Genomic DNA, 15,296 nt, shown 5'->3' on the forward strand with positions numbered 1-15,296 from the left:
TATATCTAATTCCTAACATTTCTCTGAGTTCTTGAAATCTTGTTCGTGGTGTTGGCTTGGTCAAGATGTCAGCTAACTGCTCTTTGCTGCTCACATACTCCAGTGAAAACATCCCTTCATTGAACTTCTCACGAATATAATGATAACGAACATCTATATGTTTAGTTTATGGAATTTTGGATTCTTCACCAATTTTATGGCACTTTGATTGTCCGCGTACAAAACAGGTGTCTCTCCCTGTGTTTCCAGAAGATCACTTGTTAGTAGCGTCAACCAAGTTAATTCCTGGACTGCTTGACTCAGTGCCATGTATTCAGCCTCAGTAGTTGAGAGTGCTACTGATTTTTGCCTTTGTGAACACCATGCTACTATTCCATTAGTCATCATGAAAACGTATCCTGATGTTGATCGCCTAGTTGTTGTATCATCAGGATAGTCTGCATCACTATAACCATGTAACTTAAGTTTCACCCTAGAATGAAAAAATAAACCATAGTTATAGGTTCCTTTTAAATATTTTAAAATACGTTTCACCGCATTCCAATGTATTATCAGAGGCTTTTCTAAATAGCGACTGACAAGATTTACAGCAAATGTTATATCAGGCCTTGTGATCTGACTTAGATATAACAAACTTCCTACTGCTTCTCTGTATGGAACTTCCCCTGCTTGTAATGATTCAGATAAATTTGCATCTAATGAGTGTTGTGGATCTGCAGGAATGCATAGGACATTGGATTCATCCATATTGAATCTCTCCAAAATGCGTTGACAGTATAATGACTGATGTATAAATATTGACCCATCTGATCTCTGATCAATTTCAATTCCCAGAAAATGATTAAGTTCACCTGATTTTGTCTCAAAGTTGCTCATCAGGTACTTCACCATCATGTCCACCTGCTCATCATTTGTTGCTGCTATAATCCCATCATCTACAAAAATAGCTACAATCATTAATTGTTCATTTTTATTACTTACAAATACACAGGGATCTGCCTTTGTTTCTTTTAGATCAAATTTTAACAACAAATTTTTAAATTTTGTATTCCAGCACCTGGGTGCTTGTTTTAATCCATACAAGCTTCGTTGAAGTTTGCAAACTTGTTTAGTTCCATCTTCATAACCTTTTGGCTGGTTCATGTAAATCTCTTCTTCAAGATCACCATATAAAAAGGCTGTTTTAATATCAAATTGTCTGAGTTTTAATTTTCTGGCTGCTGCTATTGCTAGCAGTACTCGTATAGAGTCATACTTTACAACTGGACTAAAAGTTTCTTGAAAATCAATTCCATGCACTTGTGCATAGCCTTTTATAACTAGTCTGGCTTTAAATCTATCGACTTCTCCATTTTTCTTGAGTTTGGTTCGATATACCCAGCCATTGTTAAGTACTTTTTTATTTGTTGGTATATTTACTAATTTCCAGGTTTCATTCTTTTTTAATGANTAGGTTTCATTATTTTTTAATGACAACATTTCTTCATCCATTGCTTCTTTCCAATCTTCTGAATTTTCTTGTGTCATAGCTTCTTCATATGTAACTGGATTATCACACATTGAATAAAATGTTTCTGTTCTATACCTTACTGGTTTTTCTATATTTTGTCTATCTCTAAGTCTCATTTTTAATTGCTCATGAGTCTGATCTGCTGATTGATCAAGTTCATCCATATTTTGTTTTCTTTCAACATTATTCTCATCATTAATGTTATTTTCTTCACTTTCATCCACCATTTCTGAATTTATTTCTTCATCTTCTTTTCTAATTTTGATTTCTATTTCCATAGATTCTTTGAATATAACATCTCTGCTTAATGAAACTTCTTTTCCATCAAAGCATATGCGGTATCCTTTAGTTTCTTCTGAATACCCAACAAATATTCCTTTTCTCCCTTTTTGATCCCATTTTCTACGTTTTTCTTTTGGTATATGAACATAAACTTCACTACCAAATACTTTAAAATTGCTTATATTGGGACTTTTATTATACCATAATTCATAGGGCGTTTTTTCTTTGTTATCTGAATTTAACGTACGATTCAATACATATACAGCTGTATTTACCGCTTCAGCCCAAAGATTTTTTGACAAATTTTACTGTATAACATAGTTTTAGCTGCTTCTACTATTATACGCATTGTTCGTTCCGCTTTACCATTTTGCTGTGGTGTATATGGTACACTGGTCTCATGTTTTATACCAAATTTATTCAAAATAGCTTTGACTTCATCATTCTTATATTCCAAACCACAATCACTTCGTAAAGTAAGAACTGATATATTTAACTGATTTTTCACTGTATTTAAGAATAATTCAAACTTCTCTTTTACTTCTGATTTTTGTTTCATAAAATATACATATGTATACTTAGAGTAATCATCTTTGAATATAACAAAGTATCTTTTACCACCAAGAGAATTTTCTTCCATGGGTCCACAAACATCACTGTGAATTATCTGACCTGGTTTTGTTGTTTTGGTACTGCTCAGTGTAAATGGTTCTCTGTGTTGTTTACCATAAATGCAAGCTTCACAGAAAAATTTGTTTTCCATATCTGTGAATTGAATACCCATATGCCTTAGGTAATTTCTAACATATTGAACATTCTGATGACCTAGTTTTTCATGCCACTGTTGTAATGTAAGAATTTTTTCAGCAATATTCACTTGATCTATCTCTTGCGAAATCCTTGTTTTAAAAATCATCGAAAACAATTTATTCTCACGAATTCCAACAGCAACTGTACTATTTCCTCTTTTAAATGTACAAACATTTTTGTCTGTTATCATTATTATACCTTTATCAAGGCACGCTCCACATGAAAACAAATTTACTTTGAGTTCAGGTACATGTAAAACATTTGACAAATAACTGTCAACCCATTTTTCGCCAATTTTTGCTTGAACATATATATTACCTTTACCAATAGCCATAATATATTTACCATCACCAATACGTACTGGCAACTGAATCTTGAACGACTCATAAGTTCTGAACCACTCTCTTCTAATGGTCATGTGATCACTTGCACCGGAGTCCACATACCATTTATCAAAATCACTAATTTTGTTCACCATTGAATTAACGCCTATTAGTGCATTACCAGAATTCGATTCGTTTTTATTCCTTTCGTCTTGTTCTTTCTTCAAAATCCAGCAATCACGTTTCCAATGACCTGGTTTCTTACAAAAATTGCAAATTCCTGGTTTTCTATCATTATTTTGTTGATTTCCAAATTTTGAATATTTTTGTTTTTGCGTTCTAAACAATTTTTTCGCCGCAAATGCACTATTTTCACCATTATTTTTCTGGATTTCATGGCCATTACTTTGTCTTGTTTCCTCTACCATAAGTCGGGATGTCAAGTTTAACAATGTTTTGTTCTCAGATGATATAGAATCCCATGCACTATAAAAATATTTATAATTTTCTGGCAAGGTCATAAGAATTTTGGTTATAAGCATTGAATCGGATATTGGTTCACCTAACTGTTTTAATTGTTTACTCAAGTTTTCTAATTTTGATATATGTTGTGCCATATTATCATTTTTATCCATAACATAANATATATTATTATTTTTATCCATAACATAACTATAAAATTTTTGCTGAATTAATGTAATTGATGTATCAGACTTTTGTTCATATACACTCAGTAATTTATTCCACATACCTTTCGCTGTGTCACAGTTCATTATGTAATCTAATGACTGCTCATTTACTGACATAACTATAAACGTTGAGCCTTAGCATCTGTCATTAACCATTTTTGCTGCACTTGTTCTAAACGCAATTGTGCCTCTGTGTCTGTTTCTGTATCATGTTTTATAATTTGAATTGGATATTCATAACTTCCATCTATTACAGNAGATATTCATAACTTCCATTTATTACAGAGAACAACACATCATATGATTTTAATATTACCGTCATTTGAAATTTCCATTTTGCCCAATTTTCACTGCCGTTTAGTTTGTTAATTTTTATAGATTCGTTTTCCATGATAACGAATTTCCTGTACACTGTCTGNTATGATAACAAATTTTCTGTACACTGTCTGCACACAATAAAAAATTACAATAATATTTAACACGATCGACGCACTTACTACGCGAACGCACTTTAAAATTCACGATTAATTATATTACTAAAAAAACATCTAAATATTGAGTANTCTAAAAAAAATCTAAATATTAAGTACTGAGTACTGGGCCCATATTCCCTATAGTACCTATTCCCTGTTGAATGGAATAGGTTATGTAATTAAAAGATTTAGAAATTATTCGTAATATAATAGTATTTAATATAAAATGTCAAAACATATAATATAAGAGATGTACAACGGCAACGGGTCACTTTACTCGATAGACGGTGAAACTACGACTAAACTGAAAACATGTATACAATAGGCTGCATTGAGTAAAACAACATAATCGTAAAAGGAATGTGTCCCTTTGACCTTGNTCGTAAAAGGAATGTGCCCCTTTGACCTTGTACTATACTAACATAAGTAAAAATACATTAAACTGTTATCTTAAATAATATTATTGTACCCAGTGTGTTGTTTAATAATATCAACAAGTACATTAAATAGTCAAGTCAAAATCTTAAATTAGTGTTGAAATCATTCACTAGAGTTCTAATACTTCTTGGAGGTGGGTGGTAAAACTTTATCCAGTTGAATCTCAAAATTGTTTTACTTATTGACAATATGTCATGTAAAACTACCTATAATTATTAAAATCCATTGTCGATCAGTCGCTAATATTTAATTTTTTGTTTGCAAATTTTGTCTATACTCAGATTTGTAATCCCTCAACTTAAACTTATTTTGTCTTCTCAGAAACTATCTAGTTTCTCAAATTAAACATTCACACTAAACCTCACAAAATTGAATATTAGTTATTGATCTCATTTTAGTTCCTTATATGACATACTCCATTGATAAATTGTTCTTATTAGTTTTCTTTTTTTTTGTACATGTAGATTAGAATTAGCTTACACCTTAAAATCAAATGAGTATTAATTCTTTGAGTTAACAATTCATTAATTTTGAAACATTATATTAAAAATTTTAGTTGTAATACACACATTTAAGCATGTTAGGTATATTTAATATATTGTCACATTTACTTATACATGTTACTTGAGAACTCAATATTAGATTGTAAGTTGTTACTAGTTTTATAAGTCTATTTAATCTACTTGATTTTTGATTGTATGATTGGTCTGAAACAATAGTTTGGTAATCATTTTGTAAATGCATGTTGTTTTCTAGTGAACAAAATCAACCATTTCACTTGTAATCATAAAGTAACTTTGTTGTCATAAATGTAGATATTTACCTAGTTGTTGTCAATAAGAAAAATTATTTACTTGTAAGCATAGAAATAAAAATCATATCTTTAGTTAACTTTCTTTCTAGCTGTTGTCATTTAAATTTACCCTCTATACAGTCCACTAAGAACATACAAAATAAATTTGGTAATTGCATCAGTGCCACATATTGGTTCTACTTGTAAGAGTGATACAACTGTTCACTCAGCATTGACTTCGCTCAAACAATTAAACTTAAATATTAGATTAGTCTGTTGGTTAATGTAGTGCGCCTACAATTATAAACCAACAGGTTCAACTTGGTCAGGCTCACGACTACCTATTTTAAACCACCCTTGTTTATATATCAGTGATTTTAATAATCACCACCAGGATTGGAGATATGAACAAAAATGCGAATGGAGATTTTCTTCACGATTGGATCACGAATAATAATCTATCATTATTGTTCGATGCTAAGGATAGGGGTACTTTTGTTTCAGCTAGATGGAGAAAAAAATACTCATCAAACTTAAGTATTATCTCAACAGACACCGCCAAATTTTTCCTTAAAACAACAAGATCAGTACTCAATAACTTTCCACACAACCAACATCGTCCTGTGATAGTTGACTGGGGCTTAAAAATCCCAATCATTCATACAATACAAAAATCCCGATGGAATTTCAAAAAAGCAAATTGGGAAAAATTTTCCAAAGAACTAGATTTTATTATAAAATGGATCCCTCCTTATATTGGAGCTTTTGAACGTTTCACAAACGCTATTATAGCCGTCGCAAAGAAGAACATTTCCAGAGGTTTCAGGAAAGATTATATACCCGGCTGGTCAGAGTACTATGAGGAAATCTTCGAAGAATTAAATAATAAGGGTGATCCCCTTATTGGAGAAAGAACTATTAAACGCCCTAAATGAAAACAGAAGAGAGACTTGCAGAACAAAAACTGAAAAATTGGACTTTACCCACTCTAGCCGTAAAGCATTGAGTCTTATTCGTAGACTAGATAGTGGGAAAACTCCAATTCCAAAAAATAACTCCTTTTCACCCAATAAGGTAGCCAGTCACTTGGTAAGCATATCGACTTTCGCCCGGGAAGATCGTGTTGCGAACAAGTTAAAGCACTTACCACCTTCATTAAATCAGGATTTCAAAAGAAAATTAAAACCGCTGCGGTCTTTATAGACCTTACAGCAGCATATGGATACAGTATGGCGAGAAGGACTGCTGCTTAAATTTAGTAAAATTATTCCTTGCTCAAAGTTAAACAAGTTACTAAATAATTTCTTAGTAAATAGAAGAATCCAGGTACACATTAATGATTCACAAAGTAGCTGGAGAAACCTAAATAACGGACTACCTCAAGGTTCCATTTTAGAACCGATTTTGTTTAATGTGTACATAAATGATATGCCAGAGAATCTCTCATCTCGTAGATTCCAATATACAGATTATGACCCAGCTTTAGCAGTACAGAGTATTGACTTTAAAACATGTGAAGATAAAATAAATAAAGATTTGGCCACGCTCTTAGAATATTATAAAAAGTGGAAACTGAAGCCCAATCCATCAAAAACGGAATCGGTAATGTTTCACTTGAATAACAAATTGGCTAATCAGAAGCTCAACATCAACTTCGACGGATTTCAAGTTCAACACAACATGGCTCCTAAATATCTAAGGGTTAATTTGGGTTAATTAACGTACAGAGGTCACCTAGAAAGAATAGCTCAGAAACTATCGACCCGAAATAATATCATAAATAAGCTAGCTGGTTCTGGATGGGGAGCAAACGCCAACTCTCTCAGAAGGGGAACTCTTGCGTTGGTTTATTCCACAGCTGAATACTGCTATCCTGTTTGGCTAAATAGCAGCCATGTTTCAAAAATAGACGTACTGCTCAATCGGTCAATGAGAATTATCTCTGGGACACTAAAATCAACTCTTCTACCTTGGCTACCAGTCTTAACAAATATTCCTCCTCCAGATATCAGGCGAGAAGACTTCCTAAGGAGAGAATGGGAGAAGTACACTAAAACTGCTTCCATACCGCTATATGATGATATAAAAAATCTACCACCGTTGAGATTGAAATCACGAAATCCTGGCTGGCCGGATAATTCCGGTACATACCTTACCATCAAAGATCAACGGAAAAAAGAATGGAGTACAAAAAAGCCTTATAATTACGAACTTGTTGAAGATCCGGATCTTAAGCTTTCAGGATTTAACCTTCCAAGGAGAAAGTGGTCGAGACTAAACCGCTTTCACTGCGGGCAAGGAAGATCAAACCATCTGATGAAGAAATGGAAACTGACAGATTCAGAATTATGTGAAGCTGATGGAACGATCCAGACTATGAAACACCTTGTAGAAGAGTGCCCGACATATCATTTTCCAGGAGGTATGAAGAGTTTGCACGTATTGGAAGGGGACGCCGTCCGCTGGCTGTCCGAATTGGAAAAATAAGTGTGAAATCGTTTTGATTACTATATTTATCTTGTTATTTTTATTGCTTTCCATAATAATTCATATTTTATAATTGTTATCACCTATATCTAAAGTTTATATGTCTGTTAAATATTTTTGTTTCTGTTTGGATTACCATACGAATATATATAATGTACCTAAAGATATTCAAACTCTAATGAAAACTCCTAAAATGTACATAATTTCAAAATGTAGATTAAAGGTCTTATATTCATTTAGGCTTAAAAAACATGATATCTCTTTTATTAAAAAAATATAATAATTTAATCTATACCCCAAATATTGTTTTAATGGTATTAATTCGGATGGTCTACCATTATCAATAAGTTCAAAGGGTCAACTTTGGCCAATCTTAATTGCATTTACAAATTGTAACTTATTATCAGAATATGTACTTCCAATTGGAGTATTCTATGGAAATACCACACCAAAGTAAATTGATAAATTTTTAAATCCATTTATTACAGATCTTTCAGTATTATTAAATAATGGCTTAAATATTAATGGAAATTTGTAATTGTCATGTAATTTGTGATTCTCCAACTAAAAGCTTTATACTTAATGTAAAATCATATAATGCATATTTTGGATGTACCTCGTGTACTCAGGAAGGTTCATTCATAAATAATAGAATGTCATTTTTAAAAATAGAATCGCCTCTTCGAACCAATGAATCATTTCGTTCTAAAACACAGGAAGAATATCATGGTCTTGGACATTTCGCCGCTGACCGTTTCGCCCCCAGACTCTTGATATATAAATTTATTATTAACCCCTTTTCAAAAAAGTATAATTATATTAGCCTAATCCTTTATTTTACAAGTCCTTAAAATCCAGTATAATGATAAAAATTTTTTTATTTATACAATGTCACAAATTATTTAAATTTGATTTTTACTTAAAATAGTAAAAATTAAATTATAATTTAATTATTATAGATACATAGAAATTCGGTGTTTTAACAATAAGGGCATTGAAGCTAAAATGTTAAGTTTATAGTTATTCCATTTATTCTGACACCGTAAATACAGACTATTTGATATGAACATAAGAAAATGTGAGCCCAAAAAAAATTAAATGTATTCGTGAATATTAGAATTGTTATTGTAATATAAATACTATATATGCCAATCTATAATATTAGAAATATTTTGATTATATCAGACGAAGTGTTATTATAAAATATTTCAAACACAAAATCAAATAATTACTGGTAAATTGAAAAAACGAAAAGAAATTTGAATACATTTTGTTATTAATGCTCAACAGATAATTCATCATTTATTAAATGAAAAGTCGTATACAACACAATTGAGTTTTAAATTAAATAGTATAATCACAAATGAATGATATGATATTTTAAATACTTCACAAGAGTGCTTGTCACACTTAGAATATTTAAGTATAACTTTAATAAATAGTAAACTTTTTAGAATATTTAACTTGAAGTCAAAATTTCATAAGATGGGCTTAACTTTTTATTTTATCATTTTTAGTGATCTGAACTTTGGTTAAAATTGCTTTATTTGTTTGAATATTTTTTTTCTAAAGTATTTATAATTTGTTTTTTTTTTAATATTTCATTGTATATTTGAAAAATGAAATTATTAATTTTATACATGAAAACCTTATAAAATGTGTAATTATTTATTTATTTATTATAAATTATACAAGCAATAGCCCAAAAAATATAATATGTATTAAACAGTTAACTGGACAACTTAAAATTATCTAATAACTAAAAATGAAACATTAATAAACTTAAGCTTGACAAAGGGAAAAAAAAATTTAAATATTAAATAGGAAGGCTAAATGACTACATTAAAAATGAAAAGAATGTAAAAAATCAAGGTCATTATTTGCAATGCGCACTAAACGTGGGAGAGCGGAATGCAAAATATAATTAGAAGATGAATGAGGAATGAGGAAAGGGGCAGTATAGGGAGTTGAACGAGCAGGTACCCGAAAGTTCAATTTAGAAAGTAGGACAGGAGAATCAATCAAGAGTCATGTCTTCTGGCAGATAAGGAAGGAAATTTTGAATAGGAGTTAAGGGTTTTTTTAAAATTTATAATGAGCATACCTTTTTTTAAAAACAAGGTCAGAATTAAACCATGGAGGAAATGTGGAGGAATGGGATTTATGTTGAGGAACGAATTGTAATATTGAAGAGTGAAGTGCATCCATGGAGCTATTTACTGCTTGATCCACATTTAAAGCGGAAAAAGTTGACTTCCAATTATAGGACTTTAAAAATTATGCAATACTCAGATAATTAGCCAAATTAAAGTTAGTTTTGGGTAAAGAGGAATTAGAGAACTAGTTAGTAACTGGAAAGGTAAGATTGAGAGCAGGGTGATAGGGATCAATAGGAACACATGACTCAGGAGTCAAACTAACTGATATGTCAGGAACATTACTAAACACTAAATCTAAAAGTGAGCCATGTGAATTTAAAATACAGTTATGCTGATAGAAACCACGAAAAGCAAATGTTTCAGGAATACAGGAGAAACGAGAAGGTAAAAGAGAAGAATATATAACACCACTAGCGTCATTAGACCAATTAAATTCTGGCAAATTGAAATCACCACAAAAAATAAAAGAAAACTTTGGATAAAGATAGAAAATATAATCAAAGGAAGAGACATAGGTATCCTAGAAGGACAAATCACTGGAAAGAGGAAGGTAGACGGAGCTTATAACAAACGAATCTAATTTAAAGAAGACAAACAATTGTTCTTCAGATTTATTGGGAACAGTAATTAAAAAAGATGGAATATCTTTACGTACTGCAATAAGTACGCCGCCACCACGAGAACATGAACGGTCACAACGGAAAACATTATAATTCGTGAGACCAAGTTCATTAGAATGAAATGAGTTATTTAACCAAGTTTCAGTGAGAAGTATAAAAATAAAATCAAAACATGCAACATTACACTTAAAATTAAATAATTCTGTACGAATACCTCGAAAATTTTGATAGATACCAAAAGAATCTACAATACAAGGCTCTTGTTTTTTGAGGTAGAATTGCTGTTTTTTGAGCGTGATTTCACAATTGCAGGAAATCCATTAACGTAGGCGATATTTATATCTTTCTCATCGGCGGCAAATCGATAATCAAGTTCACGGTGACAGGATCGAAGATGTTCACAATCAAGAGGAGTTTTATCACGAACGATATTGAATGTTAAGGTGACTCTAGGGATAGATTTATTAGAATTTGAATAGGAGGATAAGACGCTTAATGCAACCTCCTTAGAACTAAAAATTATTTTTACAGTCGAGAAGAATTGGTAGAAACTTTATCCAAGCGGATCAATTTGAAATCTGGCGGTAATGAGACCGAGAATAAGAATCGAGTAAACTGTGTCAGCATAAAAGAAGTATAAAATTACCCAAAAGTAAGGCGTCTTGAAGCAGGAAAACAAGTATACTTAAGAAGTAACAAAAGCTGATAAAAAAACTATGAATATGATTAACTAAGTTAAAGAATATACCATATAAATTAGAGTTGAAAAATGAATAACTGTCACTAACACAACACTGATAACATAATTATTAATAAATATTTCACTTAGACTTGATAACTGGTAAGTTAAGAAATTTAACACCAAATAATATAAAAGTCTTGTTAGTGGACAAATCGATAGGTAAATCAAACAACATTTTAAATTTCACATGTTTTAATTTTTTTAAATATTAAGAAAAAAATAATTGAAAACATTAGTGAGACCTATGAAGAGACTTTTTACCTAATAATTTTTCAATATTGGGTGATAAATCTGTTGTTGATAACAACATCAAATCTGAAATATGAGTCGCATTTAACAAACTGCGATATTTATTTTTTACATAAGTTAGAGTAGAAAAAGCTTTTTCGCAAATATATGTAGATCCAAATCTACTTGAAATCTGCAAGGCAAGATTACATGATGCAGGAAAGTCTTCTTTTGGTACTATTTTCCAAAATTTTATTCAATTTTCTGAAGACTGTAGCGGTGGTTGTGATGATACAGTTTCTGTAAAAATCTGTTTCAAGGAAATGTGGTTTTGAATTTCTGTGATTTCCAACTGAATATTGCATAAATATTTTTGTATTTCACTAAAAGTGATTGAAAGTGGGTACATGAAAAACAAAATGTTATTTTTGTCCTTCTCGAAATCCTGAAATCTGTTTTCAAAAGACTGCAATTGAATTTGTGTTTGATATTTCGAGATGTTTAAATTTTTTCAATTTTTGAGGGTAATGTCTTCGACTAGATACGATTTGTGATCTTTTGACGGATCATTGAAAGAAATCGATTCGATGAGAGCTGAGAAAAAAAGGTAACAGACACAAAAAAAAACACAATATAGTAAAACCAACACCTTCTCAGCTTCGCATCGAAGCTAAAAATCGGTTACCAATTGTTTGAATGCCGTGGCCTATCTATGTGTATTTAATCTATGATTATTTTTAGAAGGACGAATAAGCAATAATCACTGATAATAAATATTTACCAGACAAAACATCACTGTAAACATAATATTACATATTCTTTAACTTAGAATTTGTATATTAATTTAAACTTAAAATCATGATTTCCTATTTTGTTTGCTTTGTTAATTGGGGCGTAATCATATAAGTTTAAGTATTATAATTTTTAAAATATGGTAATACACCAGTTTCACTTCAGTCATGAAAATAAATACTAACTTTATTAAGGATCCTATATATGTATAACTTGTACATTTTTTAAATTATAGTATTCAACTATTGCTTTTAGCTGTTTTTGCTATTACATTTTTATTTTAAATACAAATAGGCGACTTTTTAATTATTATAGCTGTTATATGAAAATATAAAAATTTGGATGGAATTATTATAATGTATATTATATGCGGTATAAATCTACTTTACATATACATAATTATTAATTATGTATATGTAATGTAGTGTTTTAATTAGTAATGAAAGTGATGATAGTGTAAATGTGCAAACTAATTTGAATGGATCTTCCTCATATTCATTTCTAACTGAATCAAATTCCAAGTATGAAACATATAAACCAATGAAATGGACTTCACAGGTAATATACTAATAAAATTTTATTCTTTAAGTAATACAAATTATAAAACAATATGTATTATATTTAGTCTATTATGAGCCTACTGCATTCAACTAATGATGGTCGTTTTATTTTGACTGATGCTCAAAATACACTTAAGAAACTTTTAATAAATTATTTATTTCAAGACAAAGCTCGGTAATATACACTATGTTATTTTAAATATTTATTATAAATTAAAAATGTTTGGGTGTAAGTTAAAATAGTTTATGTGCTTGAAAAACTTATAGTTTAAGATAAAATAATCATATACCATTAGTTTTATACTATTTTAATATTTATATTTATTAAACTTATGTTATATTAAATATTTGTTTTATAGGAACCAATTTTTATTTTCGAAAAATTTCTTCAATTGTCATTGAAATATTTCCAAAAAACAAGAGGTGGGTTATATAATATTCTTTTAATATTATCAAACATTTATGTTTTATATTCATGCTAATACATCCAATTCATTTATTTATTTAATGTAAAGGAAATGGTCCAATTTAAAAAAACAGTTAGTCCAATGAAAGATGTATATAAATACTATTTCTCATTAAAAAATTGTGTTGATCGATACACTTTTCAATAAGTTATAGCATTATAAAATTTTAAAAAAATGTAAAAAATAAAATCGAGAATTTTCACACAAAAATAGCATTCGGTAGCCATTTTCACCGTGAAGATAAAATAAAGCTCATAAATTTGTAATTTTTTTGGAGGTTTCCACCATTTACGGGAAACGAGGAAAATTTTTTCAATTTTTGAGGGTAATGTCTTCGACTAGATACGATTTGTGATCTTTTGACGGATCATTGAAAGAAATCGATTCGGTGAGAGCTGAGAAAAAGTGGTAACAGACACAAAAAAAAAACACATCATAGTAAAATAATTCCTTCTCAGCTTCGCATGGAAGCTAATAGTTCAAATTACTAAAATAACGATTTTTAGGCAATTTTAACTTACTTTTTCTGCGATGGGACAGAAAATTTAATCATAAAAATTTCAAACAATATTGTTACACATGTTGACTTTTTATGGTAAAAATTTCAACTTTGGTATTTTACCGAAACCGATATAAAATTAGTTTTGAAAAATCCCTTTTTTTAAATTTATTATGTTGATAATTATTGCAATCACTCGATGTTTTATCATTTTTATGACTGAGATTTTATTAATAATTAAATTGGTTTAAAAGTATAGTTCATTATTGTAAGATTTATGGCTCATGGAATGTTTTATGCAATTGATATGCGATTACATAAACTTTTCGTTACAATGTAATCCGTAATGATCTACTTTATCAAATCGCGGTAAATGTATCAAACAGAAATATGTAGTTGTATATGTATATATTTAGTTGTATTATTGTTATTTAGTTTTTCTTTTTTGGCCCACTATTATATAAGTTACCTCTTTAAAAGACTAGTAATGTACATAACGATTAGTTCTAACTCACAAGTGGAATGTAACGTATATTATCATGTTTAGTTTGTCTCATACAACATTTGAATTTAATATAGCGTGATTTACCATTGCTAATTTCATAATTCTTTATTTTTACGTAATATCTATTAACTGTTTAGTGGTAACGTTGTAATTTCATAACGGGCGGGTAGGCCCGATAGCCTGGTAAGGCGACCACCTAGGTGAAGGCAACACTGAAAACAAATCCCCTGGCGGTAGGTAAAACGCAGGGAAGGACACCCGTAAAACCAAATATGGAAGGACACCATANAAGGACACCCGTAAAACCAAATATGGAAGGACACCATAATAAAAACACAGTTACCGCTCCAGGAGTTTCGTAGATTCCAGGGCCTGCAGGGAGGAGTGTTGTTGTAGGTTCGACCCGGTCGTTATCCAGCGACTGCATCGAAACCGTGGTACTGGTGAGGCAGGGTCCAGGGATTACTGCTAAAGGATGTGGCGAGCAGGCATCCTCCGGTAAGCGATATATGAAACCCTAGACGCTACAGAGCGCGCATCAAATGCCGCGCTCCTATTGGTCGACTTTTAATAGATTTATACAATCTATTTTAACACAATCTGTTTTTATCAAACTTTAGATGTATACTTCTAAATTAAACGTTATAATTTCAATGCAAAAATGATTAATTGTATAATTGATGGAATCAATAATATTAATAAGGATTTGCATTGCAAATTAGTAGAAAGTAAAAAAAATAATGTATCGGTGATACGATGCAATTTAAACAATGAAGAGGACGTTGACATTTTTTTTTGCATATTTAAAGAAATAACTGCTACGAATTGGATTGTTCAGGGGCAATTAAAAAATCCCGATAGGTGAGTGAAATATATTAATGTATAGCGTAATTTTTAAGCATACTAATTGTAGTATTTA

The 15,296-nt window shown here is 30.4% G+C and overlaps 1 protein-coding gene and 1 long non-coding RNA gene across 6 annotated transcripts in view; one reads left to right on the plus strand and one right to left on the minus strand.

The window, feature by feature from the left end:
* Window positions 1-15,296, plus strand: part of LOC126903091 (uncharacterized protein C05D11.1-like) — a 234,923-nt gene that overhangs the window by 163,122 nt on the left and 56,505 nt on the right. The window lies entirely within an intron of this gene.
* LOC126903147 (uncharacterized) lies at window positions 4,283-4,589 on the minus strand. The gene is made up of 2 exons (XR_007703430.1): window positions 4,494-4,589; window positions 4,283-4,462 (listed from the first exon to the last, which is right to left on the minus strand). It is a non-coding gene; the product is annotated as an uncharacterized LOC126903147 (long non-coding RNA).

This window comes from Daktulosphaira vitifoliae, unplaced genomic scaffold (genome assembly GCF_025091365.1).
Source record: "Daktulosphaira vitifoliae isolate Bord-2020 unplaced genomic scaffold, ASM2509136v1 Scaffold_3, whole genome shotgun sequence".
Taxonomy (NCBI): Eukaryota; Metazoa; Arthropoda; class Insecta; order Hemiptera; family Phylloxeridae; genus Daktulosphaira; species Daktulosphaira vitifoliae.